Genomic DNA, 19,369 nt, shown 5'->3' with positions numbered 1-19,369 from the left:
TGCATATCCTCAAAGGAAAAAATTGGATACAAGAATAAATGGCCTTCCAATAGATACTTTGGGCCAGGTCTGCTTCTGAGAATGCCTTCCCCTACCGAATGTGTGTCCCAGAATTCAGTTAACAAAGGAGAGAATGGTACAAAGTCAAAGACAAGAAAATCTGATTACCAATGTTAACATGAGAATTCTAAAATCACGAGGTAAAACCGAGAGTGATAAACAAAAGAGCAAGTTTTGTACATTTGATTTAGTTTTTAGTTAGTTTGTTGTGCTCACTTGGGCAATTTTAAACTTAAAATTGGAAGGATACAGAGAAGGTTCATATGACCTCTGTGTGAGTATGACACACAAATTCATGGAGCTTTCCATATTTAGTTACAGTTAGTCATACATTTTTCAAATTATGTGTATAATATATGTAGACATTACACATTTAATGATTTATTTATATATTGTTTTGCAAAGCACACAGCACGCTCAGAAAGGACTTGGCAGAGTAATTGTCACAGAGGAAGAACAGATCAATCTTAGTTGTTTTTTGTTAAGCTTTTGGCCTGCACTGTCTCATTAAATACTCACCATTCTATGGTACATGCTACTGGTGCTACCATTTTAAGGGAGGAAATGAAAGATTTAAAAACCTAAATAATTTTTATTGAAGTATGATTGAAATAAAACTTTCTATTAGTTACAGGTGTACATCATACTTATCCAGCATTTTTACACATTACAAAATTATTCCCACGATAAGTCTAGTTACCATCTGTCACCATATAAAATTATTATATTGTTGACTATATTCCCTATGCTGTACATTACAACGTCTCATTTATTTTTATAACTTGATGTTTGTTCTTTGTTCATACACTCCTACTAGAGCTAGAATTCCTGTAATGTCTTGTGAAGCCAGGTGTCTCTTCATTGGTTTATCTCAACCTACTATAGTCTTTGTCTGACTCTCTTTCCTCTTATGCGGGCATGGCCCATTTTGGAGCAAAATTTATTGCTGGAAAAGAATTTATATAACCTAAAGAATAGGCAGGCTATTTATGAGCCATATAGGTGTCTGTTTCAGACACGATTATGTCTTGATAGGAAATTAGAAATGTGCAAGTAATGGGTGAAATAATTAAAGTATAAGATTTTTATTAGCATCCAATAAGTAGAAGGCTCAAAATGCAAATAGGGGTTGCTTGGATTCTAATCAGTTTCTCTTGAGAAATAGTATGCCCCAAGTTTTAATGATCATTCAGATTAAAGTTAGACATTCTCATTATCTTACTTCAGCTAATGACATGAAATCACTTCCTGTTATAGCAACCACTTCCATAAATGCCAATATTTATGTTTCCAGTATTGAAAAAAATCACAACTTTCTCAGTCTCAGTATACTGAAATTTAGTACCAGGTTGCCAACTGCAACCCTGAAATAGTACCTGGCCACCTACCTTTATTCGTAGACCAATAAAATCTAGAGCCTTAAAAATGCCATCACCTTGTTTGACTGCACTGAACTGTGAAACCTGGAAGGATGTAGAAACCAGAATAGGCTGCTAAAATGAAGTCATCTTGCCAAAGGGACAATTTGTAATGGGGCATTGTGCTGACAGGTCTGCAAGCCTACAGTCTAAAGTCACTGAGTATATTTGAGCTCAAAATAGACTTGTGTGTGACAAAAACAGCATTATTCTCAACAGTTGAGGGAACTTGATGGATATTGCTTCTCCAAACTCTGGAAAATTAAAATTGAGGCCCTATGGGAAGGCCTATTCATGTAGTATGCTCTGATTTCTTCAAGAAATGATGGCATCTATAGAGAGAATGGTCTACACATGCTCACTGAACATGAAGTACTATCTTTGTCTTTATTTTTTAAATTGAAAAAATGACTATATATGTATATTGTTTTTTTGTGCTCTAATAATTAAAAAGTTTATCTCAGTGTAAACTCTACACCATATTTCATAATGCATCGCTTTTGGTGAAAACAATTAAAATGATATTAAATAGCATTGTCTCAAAAGTCGGTGTAGAATTGTTTATCTAGAACCTGATACTTTGTTGACAGAAATAGCGGAGTATATGGAATAGTTTCAGGAGATATAAGTTTCTTCTTTTTGTAATGCATACTTTATGCTCTTATGTATAATCTATATGATAAACATAAGCAGGTTTTCACTTTGATTTTTTTTTAATTGTCAAACAGAAATATGCACATGCAAAAAAACTTTCATTTTCAAATATTTGTCTATTGCAAATTTCCAGATACCTCAAAATTAAACATGCTCCATGTTAATTTATAGATCAGACAATTCTTCTCTCACAGTAAAAGTAGAATTTATTTTCCTCCATGGAAAGAATTTGTCCTGACAGTCTTCAGCAGCCATATTGGGTGGATGAAAATCAAAGAATGATAACTGTAGTCCTAGCTCTTCAAGATTTGTTCATCCCTCTAGATCAGTTTCCTCATCTGAAAGATGAAAGTCTTGAAGTCCACAGTAGTAGTTAATATTTACTGAGAACTTGCTTTGTGTCAGGCACAAGACCTCTACAAGGTCACTCCTAATATTACTTTCATTATATGAATGAGGAAAATTGAGACACAGAAAAACAAAATAAATCTCATAAATAATAAGAAATTACATCTCATTCTGCCTTCCTAAAGTGTTTTCTTGCTGTAAAGAAAATGAATGATTCTACATCTTGCCTTGTTATAGTTTGCTGTTTAAATCTTTGTGCTTGAATTAGGATTATGTTTTCCCACACTTTTTATATAAACAGTCTATTAAAGAGTGGACATGTAAGTAGGATCATAATAAGCACTGTGATGTCAAATTAAAGACAGCTTATTTTTCTTTTCTTTAGCTTTTCTTTTCCTTAGTTCTTTTGAAAATAAAGAACTGACCTACTTCCTATACTCACAACTAAGCAAAGAGAAAGAACCTAATAGTCATAAAAAAGAAAATAATGTCTGGAAAAAAAAAAAGAAAAACTAAGATGGCCTATTTCCATATCCAAGGAACAGGCCTATTGGAAAATAAGTCACTTTCTTTCAACTTGCCTAGTCCAACATTGGGAGATACAGAAGCCAAAGAAACTTTCTGATCATTTTCAAAGTTATATCTAATAAAAGCAAATTCTAGCACTATATATATAGAGAGAGAGATATAGATATAGATATAGATATAGATAGATAGATATAATTAATTTTATAAAATCAAGTCATGTGGAATAGATGAATAGTTAGTAATTTAGATGGCTCCAAGAACTCTGAAGTACCCCAAATCACACACTAAATTAAAAACATTTGATCAGGTGAAATGGAAGCACTGGCTGGACCTAAGCACACCCTAAGAAAACCAAACAATTATTCTGAACTCTAGTTCTTTTTTTTTTTTTTTTTTTTAGATTTTATTTATTCACGAGAGAGAGACAGAGACAGAGACATAGGCAGGGGGAGATGCAGGTTCCCTGCAGGAGCCCAATGCAGGACTCAATCCCAGACCCTGGGATCATGCCCTGAGCCAAAGGCAGACACTTAACTGCTGAGCCACCCAGATGTCCCCTGAACTCTATTTCTGAAAAGCAAAATTATCAACTGTTATTTGGCTTAAAGAAAAGTTTTACATTTGATCAAATTAACATACATTTTATTCCTGCCTTTTACCAACTCCGAGAAAAGAACCCCAGCCATTTCATAAAATGTTCAATGTGCTCACAAATACATCCTATCAGAAGAGAAAATTATAGGCCAGTATCCCAAATGAACATAGATGCAAAAATCTTCAACAAAATATTAGCAAACTGAATTCAACTATACATTAAAGTATCCTATAGCAAGAACAGGTGAGACTTATCCCTGATATTCAAGGATGGTTCAATAGCTGCTAATCAATCAATGTCATACATGACATTAACAAAAGGAAGGATAAAGTCATGATCATTTCAATAGATGCAGAAAAAGCATTTGACAGAATACAATATCCATTCCTAATACCTCTCTGCAAACTGGGAATAGAAGGAATGTACTGCAACAGAATAAAGGCCATACAAGACAAACCCACTGCTTACATTACACTCAACAGTGAAAAACTAAGAGATTTTCCTTTAAGAACAGAAACAAGACAAAAATGCTCACTCTTGCCACTTTTCCATACTACTAGAAGTGCTAGCTAGAGCAATTAAACAGAATAAATAAATAAATAAATAAATAAATAAATGGTATACAAATTAGAAAGGAAGAAGTAAATGGTCACTATTTGCAGGTGATATGATATTACATGTAGAAAACCCTAAAGACTCTCCAAAGAAATCTATTAGGACTAGTTAGCAAATTCAGTAAGGTCACAAGATTTAAAATCAATATACAAAAATCAGTGTGTTTCCATAAGTCAGTAATGAAAGGGAAATTAAGCAACCCCATCTACATCTGCATCAAAAAGAATAAAATACTTAGGAATAAATTTAACCAATGAGGTAAAATATCTTTGTATTAAAAATTGTAGGATAGTGATAAAAGAAAGTGAAGGAAATTCAAATAGCAAACACATGGAAAGATATTTCATGCTCATTTTAATATTGTTAAAATGTCCATACTACCCAAAGTCATCTACAGATTCATTGCAATCTCTACCAAAATTCCAGTGGAATTTTTCACAGAAATAGACTAAACACTCCTAAATTTGGCATGGAATCACAAAATAATGAAATATCCAAAGCAATCTTGAGAAAGAACAAAGCTGGAGGCATCACATCTCCTGATTTCAAACTCTACTATAAAGCTATATCAAACCAGTATGGTACTAGAATACAAACAGTCACGTAGATCAATGGAACAGAATAGAGATTGCCAAGAAAAACATGGTCAATTAATTAATGACAAGGGAATCAAGAATGTACAATAAGGAAAGAATGTCTCCTCAACAAATGGGGTTGGGAAGGCTGGACAGGCACATATAAAAGAACAATACTGGACAAAAAGCAACTCAAAATAGATTAAAGACTTGAATATAAAATCTGAAGCCATAGAACTCCTAGAAGAAAACATGGGGATTAACATTGGTCTTGGTAACGGGTTTTTGGATTTGTCACCAAAAGCAAAGACATCAAAACCAAAAATTATTTTTTTCCAATAAATTTATTTTTTATTGGTGTTCAGTTTGTCAACATACAGAATAACACCCAGTGCTCATCCCTTCAAGTGCCCACCTCAGTGCCCGCCACCCAGTCACCCCCACCCCTCGCCCACCTCCCCTTCCACCACCTCTAGTTCATTTCCAAGAGTTAGGAGTCTTTGATGTTCTGTCTCCCTTTCTGATATTTCCCACTTATTTTTTTCTCCTTCCTCCTTTATTAGCAAGTAGGACTACTTCAAATTAAAACACTTCTGCATAGCAAAGGAAACCATCAACAAAATCAAAAGGCAACGTATAGAATGGAAGAAAATATTTGCAAATCATATATCTGATAAGGGGTTAATATCCAAAATATGTATAGAACTCATATAGCTCAATAGTGCAAAAAATATTTTTAAATGGGCAGAGGAGCTGATAGACATTTTTGCAAAGAAGATATACAAACGGCCAAGAGGTGCCTGAAAAGATGTTCAACATCACTAATGATCAGGAAAATGGCAAATAAAAACCACAATGAGATAGCACCTCAAACCTTTTAGAATGACTATCATCAAAAAGTTGAAAGGTAGCAAGAGTTTACAAAGACGTGGAGAAAAGGGAACCCTTGTGCACTCTTGATGGGAATGTAAATTGGTGCAGCCTCTATGGAAAACAGTATAGAAGTTCCTTAAAAAATTATAAACAGAACTACCATATGATCCAACAATGCTACTTCTGGGTATATAACCAAAGGAAATGAAATCATTATCTCAAAGAGAGAGATATCTCTTTGAGATATCTGAAACTCCATGTTCATTGCAGCATCATTTATAATAGCCACAACATGGAAACAACTTAAGTGCCTATTGATGGATGAATGGATTAAAAAAAAAATATGGTGTGTATGTATATATATGTCAGAGAAAAACAAATTACCGTATAATCTCACTTTATATATATGGAATCTTAAAAAACTGAACTCAGAAACAGAGAAGAGTTGGTGGTTGCTAGGGGGCATTGGGAGCCAGGAGAAATGGGTGAAGGTGGTCAAAACGTACAAACTGCCACTTACAAAATAAATAAGTTCTGGGCATAAAATGTGCAGCATGATAACTATAGTTAATAGTATTGTATTTTATATTTGAAAGTTGCTAAACGAGTAGATCTTAAAAGTTCTCATTGCAAGAAGAAATAGTTGTAATTATATGAGGTGGTGGATGCTAACAAAACTTAAGATGATCTTTCACAATATACTCATATATCAAATGATTACGTTGGACAGTTTAATAATACCATGTTACATGTCAGTTATATCTCATAAAACTAGAAACAATAAAATTCCAGAGCTATTAATTTAGAGGAAAAAAAGGAATATGAGTAAACCGAAAAAATAGGTTAGAATAAATCATCCAGACTCAAGTTTATAGAGGAAAAGATTTTTTTTAAGATGTTATTTATTTCTTTGAAAGAGAAACAGAGATAGTGAGATAGTACAAGTGGGGAGGAGAGGGAGAAGAAGGCTCTGCTGAGCAGGGGGCCCGACTTGGGGCTTGATCATAGGACCCCAGGATCATGACACTTAACCAACTAAGCTACTCAGGTGCCCTTTTAAAAGCATGTAAGAGACAATAGGGAAATATGATAGCGTCTAACAGTTATGTGCAGTTCCAGTCCTAAAAGAAGAGCAATAATGCGGTACGAAAACTATTCAGTGATAAGAATAAGAATTTCTACACTGAGAGGGAAATCAAGTCTGAGATTCTAAAGCGTATTCCAATAGCTGAAAATCAGTAGTGCAGGCATCAGAATTATAAGTCACTGTATGTTTTTTTTTCTTCTTGTTACATCTAACAGTTTCGCTTTATAAATTTTATATGTATGTATTTGTTTATTTGTAGAAAGAAAGAGCACAAACGTGTGCAGGGTGAGGGGGAATAGGGACAGAGGGTGAAGGAAAGAGATTTTTATGCAGGCTCCACATTCAGTGGGTAGCCTGACTTGGGGCTCGATCTCATAACCCTGAGATCATGACCTGAGCTGAAATCAAGAGTCAGAACCTTAACTGACTAGGTACCCAGACGCCCCTATAAATCTTAATTCATTTAGAGCATAAACACACGACTGTTATACCTTCTTGGTAAATTTCATCTTTTAATTTTTAATCCTGAGCTATCATGGTTAGTCCTTCAATGCTTTTCATTCAGAAACATTTAATTAGTGATTATTATCACCACTGCAGGTGTTAATAGCTTTATTTTTGTTCATTCATTTTGAGTAATTTGTCTGTTATGTGCATCTAGTAACAACAGAAATGTAACTGATTTTTTTAATTGGATTTTTAACATGTATGCCTTTTGATATAAGGATTTAACTCATTCAATTTCTCATGTTTATTGATATGTTTGACTCTTCCTTGTCATATATAAATTTCATTTTCCTATTGATAGTTTGATTATTCAATTTGTTTTATTCCTTTTGTTATCTTGTGGGTTTAAAACTATGTGTATATGTATATTTTTCTCCAGTTGGTACCCGTAATTTTTTATAAATGAATTTTAATTTGTCTTTCAGTATCAAGGATTGAACTATATTTGAGCTGCCCTCTATTGAAACAAGACAGTCATCTTATTACCTGTCCTCTTCACCATATTTAATTGAAATTTAGTTCCAGATTGGTTTTGTTTATTTGCATTTGCATAATGTCTTGACCAGTTTGGACACCTTTACTTACATTGTATTGAATTGCTGATTTACATTGGCAGAGATTGTTTAGATATCCCTACAGGTTTTCTTTGCTCAATATTTTTTCTTTTTCTTTTTTTTTTTAAGATTCTACTTTTTTTTTAGATTCTATTTTTATTTATTCATGAAAGACACGCCGAGAGAGAGGCAGAGACACAGGCAAGAGGAGAAGCAGGCTCCACACAGGGAGCCGGACGTGGGACTCGATCCCTAGACTCCAGGATCACTCCCTGCGCTGAAGGTGGCGCTAAACCGCTGAGCCACCTGAGCTGCACAATACTTTTTCTTGTATTGCATGTCTCACTCTTTATTTTTTTAATTTTCCCTTTCACCAGATTCTTTTGTTGAATAATTTTGTTCAGAGACAATATGTACTAAGTGCCAGTACATCTGAAATAGTATTTTATGCATATGTACTGTTTTCCCTTAGCATTTTGAAGACTTTATTTATCTTTATCTTCCTGCATTGTGAGTTTCTAGAAATCTAATGAGAGCTTTAGTCTCCATGGTAGGAGGCTTGCTTTTTGGTTATTCTTTTTATTCTCATTGCTCAGAAATTTCAAGAGGTCTGCCTAGCACATATATGAAGATATAAATCTTTCTTAATCTCAATGTAATTTTTACATCTTGCCTTTGATTGTCTTCTCCCTAATCTCTTGTCCTGAAACTCCAGTTGAGTGATACTAGCCATGATTTGCCCCCATCAATAATTAAGGATATAACTTTTCCTCTAGGACTTCAATGCTTTGTGTCCACCTTCTGAAAGATATCCTTTTGTATCGATGTCCAATTCAATCTTAGCCAGCTTAAGCTGCCGTAACAAAATATCATGAACTGGAGAGGAGGGGCAAGACAGCGGAAGAGCAGGGTCCCCAAATCACCTGTCCCCACCAAATTACCTAGATAACCTTCAAATCATCCTGAAAATCTACGAATTCGGCCTGAGATTTAAAGAGAGACCAGCTGGAATGCTACAGTGAGAAGAGTTCGCGCTTCTATCCAGGTAGGAAGACGGGGAAAAAGAAATAAAGACACAAAAGGCCTCCGAGGGGGAGGGGCCCCGCGAGGAGCCGGGCTGAGGCCGGGGCGAGTGTCCCCAGGACAGGAGAGCCCCGTCCCGGAGGAGCAGGAGCTGCACCAACCTTCCCGGGCAGAAAGGGGCCCGCAGGGAGTTGGAGCAGGACCCAGGAGGGCGGGGATGCCCTCGGGCTCCCTGGGACACTAACAGACACCTGCGCCCCGGGACAGTGCGCCGAGCTCCCTAAGGGCTGCAGCGCGCACGGCGGGGCCGGAGCAGCTCAGAGGGGCTCGGGCGGCGGCTCCACGGAGGGGGCTGCAGGGCGGGAGCGCGAATCCACCAGCGCAGGCCCCGGAGCACAGGGCGCCGGGACACAGCCCAGGATCCGGCCTCCCCCGGGAAAGGCAGAGGCCGGGAGGGCCCAGGACCTCAAGGATGCTCCTGCCCGGAGCTGAGCAGGTCAGCGGCCCCGCCCCGGAGCCTCCAGGCCCTGCAGACAGAGAGCTCTGGAGCTACTGCGGGAGCTGACTCCAGGGCTGCAAAGCTGGCCCCACCACTGCGGTTGTTCCTCCTGGGGCCTCACGGGGTAAACAACCCCCGCTGAGCCCTGCAGCAGGCAGGGGCAGAGCAGCTCCCCCAAGTGCTAACCCCTGAAAATCAGCACAGCAGGCCCCTCCCCCAGAAGACCAGCTAGAGGGACCAGTGATACTCCCCCGTGTTCCAATACAACTTGTTTTTGGCCACTCTGCACTGAGCAAAATGACTAGAAGGAAAACCTCACCTCAAAAGAAAGAATCAGAAACAGTCCTCTCTCCCACAGAGTTACAAAATCTGGATTACAATTCAATGTCAGAAAGCCAATTCAGAAACACTATTATACAGCTACTGGTGGCTCTAGAAAAAAGCATTAAGGATTCACGAGACTTCATGACTGCAGAATTTAGATCCAATCAGGCAGAAATTAAAAATCAATTGAATGAGATGCAATCCAAACTAGAAGTCCTAACGACGAGGGTTAACGAGGTGGAAGAACAAGTGAGTGACATAGAAGACAAGTTAATGGCAAAGAGGGAAACTGAGGAAAAAAGAGACAGACAATTAAAGGACCATGAAGACAGATTAAGGGAAATAAATGACAGCCTAAGGAAGAAAAACCTACGTTTAATTGGGGTTCCCGAGGGCGCCGAAAGGGACAGAGGGCCAGAATACGTATTTGAACAAATCCTAGCTGAAAACTTTCCCAATCTGGGAAGGGAAACAGGCATTCAGATCCAGGAAATAGAGAGATCCCCCCTAAAATCAATAAAAACCGTTCAACACCTCGACATCTAATAGTGAAGCTTGCAAATTCCAAAGATAAAGAGAAGATCCTTAAAGCAGCAAGAGACAAGAAGTCCCTGACTTTCATGGGGAGGAATATTAGGGTAACAGCAGACCTCTCCACGAGACGTGGCAGGCCAGAAAGGGCTGGCAGGATATATTCAGGGTCCTAAATGAGAAGAACATGCAACCAAGAATACTTTATCCAGCAAGGCTGTCATTCAAAATGGAAGGAGAGATAAAGAGCTTCCAAGACAGGCAGGAACTGGAAGAATATGTGACCTCCAAACCAGCTCTGCAAGAAATTTTAAGGGGGACTCTTAAAACTCCCCTTTAAGAAGAAGTTCAGTGGAACAATCCACAAAAACAAGGACTAAATAGATATCATGATGACACTAAACTCATATCTGTCAATAGTAACTCTGAACGTGAACGGGCTTAATGACCCCATCAAAAGGCGCAGGGTTTCAGACTGGATAAAAAAGCAGGACCCATCTATTTGCTGTCTACAAGAGACTCATTTTAGACAGAAGGACACCTACAACCTGAAAATAAAAGGTTGGAGAACCATTTACCATTCAAATGGTTCTCAAAATATACCCTAAAAACTATAGAACACTTCTGAAAGAAATTGAGGAAGACACAAAGAGTTTGAAAAATATTCCATGCTCATGGATTGGCAGAATTAATATTGTGAAAATGTCAATGTTACCCAGAGCAATTTACACGTATAATGCAATCCCTATCAAAATACCATGGACTTTCTTCAGAGACTTAGAACAAATTATTTTAAGATTTGTGTGGAATCAGAAAAGACCCCAAACAGCCAGGGGAATTTTAAAAAAAGAAAACCATATCTGGGGGCATCACAATGCCAGATTTCAGGTTGTACTACAAAGCTGTGGTTATCAAGACGGTGTGGTACTGGCACAAAAACAGACACACAGATCAATGGAACAGAATAGAGAACCCAGAAGTGGACCCTGAACTTTATGGTCAACTAATATTCGACAAAGGAGGAAAGACGATCCACTGGAAGAAAGACAGTCTCTTCAATAAATGGTGCTGGGAAAATTGGACATCCACGTGCAGAAGAATGAAACTAGACCACTCCCTTGCACCATACACAAAGATAAACTCAAAATGGATGAAAGATCTAAATGTGAGACAAGATTCCATCAAAATCCTAGAGGAGAACACAGGCAACACCCTTTTTGAACTCAGCCACAGCAACTTCTTGCAAGATACATCCACGAAAGCAAAAGAAACAAAAGCAAAAATGAACTATTGGGACTTCATCAAGATAAGAAGCTTTTGCACAGCAAAGGATACAGTCAACAAAACTCAAAGACAACCTACAGAATGGGAGAAGATATTTGCAAATGATGTATCAGATAAAGGGCTAGTTTCCAAAATCTATAAAGAACTTATTAAACTCAACAGCAAAGAAACAAACAATCCAATCATGAAATGGGCAAAAGACATGAAGAGAAATCTCACAGAGGAAGACATAGACATGGCCAACATGCACATGAGAAAATGCTCTGCATCACTTGCCATTAGGGAAATACAAATCAAAACCACATGAGATACCACCTCACACCAGTGAGAATGGGGAAAATTAACAAGGCAGGAAACCACAAATGTTGGAGAGGATGCGAAGAAAAGGGAACCCTCTTACACTGTTGGTGGGAATGTGAACTGGTGCAGCCACTCTGGAAAACTGTGTGGAGATTCCTCAAAGAGTTAAAAATAGACCTGCCCTACGACCCAGCAATTGCACTGTTAGGGATTTACCCCAAAGATTCAGATGCAATGAAACGCCGGGACACCTGCACCCCGATGTTTCTAGCAGCCATGTCCACAATAGCCAAACTGTGGAGGGAGCCTCGGTGTCCATCGAAGGATGAATGGATAAAGAAGATGTGGTCTATGTATACAATGGAATATTCCTCAGCCATTAGAAACGACAAATACCCACCATTTGCTTCAACATGGATGGAACTGGAGGGTATAATGCTGAGTGAAGTAAGTCAATCGGAGAAGGACAAACAGTGTATGTTCTCATTCATTTGGGGAATATGAATAATAGTGAAAGGGAATATAAGGGAAGGGAGAAGAAATGTGTGAGAAATATCAGAAAAGGGAGACAGAACATAGAGACTTCTAACTCTGGGAAATGAACTAGGGGTGGTGGAAGGGGAGGAGGGCGGGGGGTGGGGGTGAATGGGTGACGGGCACTGAGGGGGACACTTGACGGGATGAGCACTGGGTGTTATTCTGTATGTTGGTAAATTGAACACCAATAAAAATTAGTTTATAAAGAAAAAAAAATAAAAACCTTTTACAAAAAAAAACAAAATATCATGAACTGGATGTCAAAACTATTTATTTATTTATTTAATAATTTCTCACAACTCTTGAGGCTAGGTGTTTGCAATCAGGGTGCCAGGACAGTGAGGAGAGGGCCCTCTTCCAGGGAGCAGACTACTGACTTCTCTCTGTATCCTCAAATGGTGGAGAGCAGAGAGGGGAAGCAAGTCTCTAGTAAGGGCACTGATTCATCCCATCATGAAGCTGCACCATCATGATCTGAATTAAACCTAATTACTTTCCCAAAGGCCCTATCTCCTTTTGTTGTGTTTTTTTTTTATTTAAATTCAATTTAAATTAAATTCAACTACCAACATATAGTAAGTACATTATTAGTTTCAGATGTAGAGTTCAATAATTTATCAGTTGCATGTAACACTCAGTGCTCATCATATGCCCTCCTTAATGCCCATCACCCAGTTACCCCATGCTCCTACCCTCCACCCCTCCATCAACCCTTAGTTTTTCCTATTGTTGAGTCTCTCGTGGTTTTTCTCGCTATCTGATGACTTCTCATTCAGTTTTCCCTCCCTTCCCCTATAATCCTCTGCACTGTTTCTTATATTCCACATATGAGGGAAACAATATAATTGTCTTTCTCTAGTTGATTTATTTTGTTCAGCATAATACCTTCTAGTTCCATCCATGTCGTTGTAAATGGTAAATATTCATCTTTTCTGATGGCTGAGTAATAATCCATTGTATATATATGTACACCACACTTTCTTTATCTATCGATGGACATCTTGGCTCTCTCCAAGATGGCTATTGTGAACATTGCTGCTATGAACATTGGGGTACAGGTGCTCCTGCAGATGAATACATTTGTACCCCAAAGGCCCTACCTCCTAATACCATTTTACTGAGGGATAGTGCTTCAAGGTATAAATTTGGGGTTTGACAGGGACACAAACATCCAGTTTATAATAGTCTTCAACAATAGACATATTTAGCCCTTCTATTAAACTTTTAATTTTGGCCATTACTTTTCAATATATATGGAATAATTTATATAGTTGTCAATCACTCTTTTTCATAGCAGTTTGTTTATATTTGATGTATGTGCAATCCTCTGGTTTTCCCTAAAAGTACAAGTTGGGGGGGTTGGTTTTTTTAATTCTTGCGATTTTTGGTTTTTGCATTACCATTAGATCTATTCCTTGTGGGGTCATTGTTCTAATGTCACCTCTGTTCTTTCTCTTCATATTATTGGCTTTTACTTCTGTGCTCGCTCATCCTCTTTTCTGTGACCCTCTGCCAATAGCCTCACATTTAATTACCCTGATAGAGACCTCTTTGTAATTGTCTCCAAATTCAGCATTTTCCTGGAGTTTTGACAGAAAGCACTAATCTTCCCTCTATAATGATCCTCTCTCTCTCTCTCTCTCTCTCTCTCTCATAGTTTTTATGTTCATTTGCCTTAATCTCCCAGAGATATCTCAATATTTCAGATGCATCATGATAGTCTTATTTTTTCCCATCATGCCATAATTCTGGATAAATTCTTTTCATTAATATACATTTCATCTTAACTTTTTCATAGAATTTTGGCAGTGAGAGATGAAAGATACAAAACATGAGTTTACTTGGCCAAATCGAACCAGAAGATTTGAATTGCTTTTCCTCAGAAAAGCCTTACCTACGTCTTGCCTTTAATATATGCAAAACTAAAATATAGTTGCTTCATTTCCTGGGGGGAAAAAGTGTTCCTTCTACTGGCTAGTCTTGATATCCTTTTTACAAGAAAACAAGATTTAAAACTTGCTACCTCTAAGCTTTTAGGAGCAGAAATCATTTTTGTTTTCCTCTAGTGAGCAGTTCTTAGCAGAGTATAAATTGATACATACTTTTAGAAAGCCTGTATCTTTAAAATCAATAAATTTTATTTTGAAAAAAAAATAATCTAGAACTTCAATAGAAAATGTTCCTACTATGGGATCCCTGGGTGGCGCAGCGGTTTGGCGCCTGCCTTTGGCCCAGGGCGCGATCCTGGAGACCCGGGATCGAATCCCATATCGGGCTCCCGGTGTATGGAGCCTGCTTCTCCCTCTGCCTGTGTCTCTTCCTCTCTCTCTCTCTGTGACTATCATAAATAAATAAATTTAAAAAAAAAAAAAAGAAAATGTTCCTACTAGAAATAAATAAAAATATGTGCAGATTTTTCATTTTGTTTTTTTAAGTAGACCCCATGCACAGCACAGAGCCCAATGGGGAGCTTGAACTGACAACCCTGAGATCAAGACCTGAATTAAGATCAAGAGTCCCACACTTAACTGGCTGAGCCACCCAGGTGCCACAAAGTATGTTTTTTTTTCCTCTTTGTATTACACTATTTTTCAATATTTTTGGTGCAATACATTCCATTAAAAAAAAAAAAAAAAAAAGCTGAGCCTTTCTGGAGATACCAAATAAAACTAATGGTGCTACACTCTACCAGTGGAGATCCTGAATATCAATACCTTGGATTTCACTGACATTCACATTATAACCTTGTGCAGGAAGACCACCTTAGGATTGATTCATCAATACAGACACAATGAGTTGGAAGCCTGGTCGAATTATTTATCATCAGGTTTTGTGCAAGTTGATCAATGAGTGGCAGGAAGTTTAGATTTAATAGAAAGTATCAGCAAGGAATCACTGTTACAGACATCCTTCTCGTGACCACCTCATGCACTCCCTTGTTAAGTCTCCTAATGGCTGTTACTTCCATGAGAAAGATTACCTTATAGGATTGATGCTGCTGCCAAGCACTGGCAGGTTAGGCAGGCAGCACTCAACATTTGCAATTTGTAGCCTTTTTGGAAGGAACCTATGGGACTGAGTTTTAGGTACCAGGCCCTGAAATCAGACTACGAGTGGCACTCTGACCCATCCCCGTTCAAATCTACAGCCTTTCAGTTTCTCATTGCTTGTTCCTTGTTAGGATTTTCACCTAAGAGACAAAAGCAAGTTTTTTCTTAAAGAAATGTGAGGCCTTGGTTTAAAATGCTATAAGACTATTAATCATGAACTATTATTTTTCAAACAAAATGTAGTAGTCTCTTGTCCCTCTTGCGATATCTATTTCCAACGAGCATTAGTCATTTGTCCTGGGATTTTTCCACAGTATTTTCCATGAGCTTCCATATGTTCTTCTAGTTATTTAGTTTCTTGTTTTTTCCCCTAGTATTTTATGTAAGGAAAATTTCTCGCAGAAGACAATATGTACCTTAGTTTTGCAAAGTACTTGTAGTGAGCACGTGGGTTACTGAATGCCTAACTGCATATTTACAGGGCCCTTTTTTGTTTTGTTTTGTTTTCAAGGACTCTTCATTAACATAATTTAGGGATTTTATATTTGGAAATTTTATCTGGAAATTTAGAATAAACCAGCAACCAGAAAAGTTTCACATTAAACTTGTCTTTATTATTCCAGTTTTTCACTGTATTTCACTACTTGTCTGTTTAAAGAGAACAGATCAAAAAAAAAAAAAAAAAGAAAGAAAGAAAGAATTGCCACACTATTATTTGCTTTTAGAATTTCTTTGAGCTTTATTAAGAAGCAAAATGTTTGTGCCATACCGATCACTGGCCTTTTTATGCTGGCAAAAACACAGACTATATTATAAAAACAAATTTAGATTAAGTGAAACGTAGTGCCATAAAAGGCCCTAATGAGTTTATCATTATCAGTGTTGCAACTGATTAAAAACAGAGAGACTGATTGGTTCATGACCTTCATTTTTAAATTTTTTTTTATTATTGAGAAATCTACAAAACCTCATCTTTTCAATTAAATACTCGTTTGGAACTTTTGAAACTGATTTGAAACTTAGGATTTCTGTCCTGTGTTTAATGCTTTTCTTCTTTGTAGTACCTGGAAGGCTTCATAGGTTATATTTTCTTATTTCATCTAAGGTAGGAAACTCCTTTCTTTATGTGTTGCTTGTGCTATTCATTTCCATTTGCTAAAAAGAACTCTCGAGGACAGTAACAGCAAAAAATAAGCACCACCAACAAAACAGCACTTGGGTAATGAAATGCATCTAATTTCATATTTATCTAAGCCCAGAGATCACATTTTGGATTGCTGTGTCTCCAGTTAAATGACTGGAAAGCCGGATTCATCAGAGGTGCAGATATTGTCTGCTTTCAGCATTTCTGCCCTGGAAATATGACTTTAAAAATTGGCAATGATGCTTCATTCAGTACAAAAGCAGGAGAGCTTTGCTCTGAATAGGGAAAACTTTATAACAATTAGTGCTATACAATAACGAGGACTGCCTCCATGATTCATAAATTCTATGTCTCCAGGGGTGTTCAACAACCCCTTATTGGGAAAATTGTAGAGTTAAACAAGACAATCATTAAGTATCTTCTGTTATTTCTATTACACACTCACCATGCTTGCAGTGGAAGATAGAGAAGATAAAGATGTGAAATATACACTGAACAGTCTCACTTCATGAACTCAGGGAATTTACTCTCTCACCTAATAGATGAGACAAATAGAATAATAGGTTCCATGCTAATATCACTGGTAGTGACCAGTGTTCTAAGATTTCAGAAGTACCCAGAACCAATGTGAAGTGTAGTAATCTGTTTAGTTTTTAAGTAGAAGCTAGAGCATTGCCTGGTTCAATAAAAATGGTGGAGATTAGCTGGGCAGAATTGAAGAAACCATCTTCCAGGTAGAATAATACAGAGTAAAGAGGAGGGAATGAGCATTGTGTTCAGGAAAATCTATTGGTGTAAATTAGGAACACAGATCCCTTGGATTATTCTGCTCTTCATCTCATTCTAATGTCAGAGGCAATGAAACTGACTGAAACAATTTCTGAAACATTCATATTTGAAGACTTCTCAAAGTACTGCATTAGAGCTAACCACCCTCTATGGTCTACCCTTTAGCCTCACCCCCTGCCCCAGACCCATGTCATAAGAATATAACTACCGCCATTCATATTCATATAAGTTCATTGATCTCTACATAGAATTGAAGAAGATTCCAATACAATTTGCCTTGTCATTTTTATTGTGTAATCATGTACAAAATCGTTGACAGCATGAATGAACACAAACCAAAAGAAAACAATAAATAATTGCTGAATGAGTGAATATAAGGTGTGATTTTACTGTGTTAAGGAAAGGAAGTCTTTGTCACCAAAGCTTCAAATTCGCCTACCTCAGTATGATCAAAACACAATGGCAATCATCCCCTATGACTCTTTGTAATTTGAAGGATTAATTAGCTATAAAATGGTACATTGATATTTTAAATACAGGAAAAATGCTGCATATCCGATTATGGTTTGTGGTGCTCTTTTTCAGCTTAAAAAAAAAATAGCTTGTTTTTCTTAAAGTAACTGGCCTTTGAAATCATATTTTGCCGGCCACAAATTGGTGTTAGTTTACATATAAGCCAGACTTCCAACGCTGACTTCAGAGGTTAACTATTGAAGGGTGAGTCAACAGAAGCCTGCGTATAAGAACGCTATAATAAAAAGCAAGTCACAGAGATCAGATTCTCATTAGGAAAACCTCCGTCTCTTTATAATTTCTGTGAAACATTGTTTTGAGTAACCTTTGAAATCCTGATGGGGAAAAAACAAACCAGGCTTTGGCTGACATTTACAGCAAAATCGGATCCTTCATCACAACTGGAGGGTGTATAATGAGTGGGTGTTTTAGCGTAGACAATGGAGGGAGTTCTTCAAGTCTGTTTTACATCAGCTAATGTTGGCAGGTAATGCCCTTATTGCTGCCACTGTTTTGTTAAGAAGGAAGAATGTGGTGTAAATCCCCTTAAAATTAAAAATAAGGCACCAACTCTCCCACCCCACAACATGAGTTCATTCCACTAAAATGACTCCTTTTAGAATGGTTAAGGAAGGTCTCAGACCCACACCTTGCTCCACCCAATTACTGGAAGTCTTTTATTTTTTTTCCCTCTGTGGGCTTCATGGTGACAGCCTTAGAGTGGAATGTGAATGCCTTTTCTATAGCCTAAGTAATGAATCATACCAGATTTGTGAATAATGCCTAGGCTCAATTTGAGACAGAGGCAAACAAGCCAGAAAAACCAGTGTCAAGAGAACTTGAACTGAATCAGACAAGGTTATTTACTGTCAACATTTGAATCAAAGGCAGCCCCAAATCCAAGGTGAAAGCATGCCATGCCTAAAGATTACAGTTAGACACGGAATCAAAACCAATTCCTTGTATTTCTAAATCAATATAGCTGTTAACGCTATCTATTTGATTTTTACAAATGTTTGGCTGGCTCCTATCAGGAGAGCATAAATTTGCACTGAAAATGAAGAGATAATAATCAATAGTTTTTGGAGTGAGGAATGAAATCCTCTATATAGCAAGCCACCATTCTAAAACCACCTCTGAAGAATTCCAAGGACACAACAAGGAAAGCAATTGCCTTTCAAAACAAATGCAATAAATGCCACCCGGCTAATTTTAAGGAGCTAAGTTTAATAATGATCTCTAAGTAATTCAAATTTTATGAACTTTATGCAAGAATATTTTGATACTAAAGCAAATGGTTTATTGTTGAAATTTATGTAACCAAGGCAGGGTTAGGTATTTCCTTGTCTTCATTTGCAACATGGCCTACGAAAGGCAATTCCTGCTTTTGACAATTAGCACATAAAAATATTTATAATGATCATAAAATTAAAAAGCAAATGTATGGAGGTAATCACTAATTTATTTCTGGTTTCTAGTCTTTTTTTTTTTTAAGGCTTTGATGACTTGATCAATTATTGAGTTCTCATCATTGCAGTTACCTTATAGAACATGCACAGTG

The 19,369-nt window shown here is 37.3% G+C and overlaps 1 non-coding gene across 1 annotated transcript; it reads left to right on the top strand.

Moving 5' to 3' along the window:
* Positions 1 to 268: 268 nt before the first annotated feature.
* On the top strand, positions 269 to 375 carry LOC129505439 (U6 spliceosomal RNA). Its single transcript, XR_008663534.1, has one exon. It is a non-coding gene; the product is annotated as a U6 spliceosomal RNA (small nuclear RNA).
* Positions 376 to 19,369: the final 18,994 nt, after the last annotated feature.

Source organism: Nyctereutes procyonoides, unplaced genomic scaffold (genome assembly GCF_905146905.1).
Source record: "Nyctereutes procyonoides isolate TBG_1078 unplaced genomic scaffold, NYPRO_anot_genome, whole genome shotgun sequence".
Lineage (NCBI taxonomy): Eukaryota > Metazoa > Chordata > Mammalia > Carnivora > Canidae > Nyctereutes > Nyctereutes procyonoides.
Note: the sequence above shows the minus strand (reverse complement) of the source record. Positions and strands in the feature narration are given on the sequence as shown.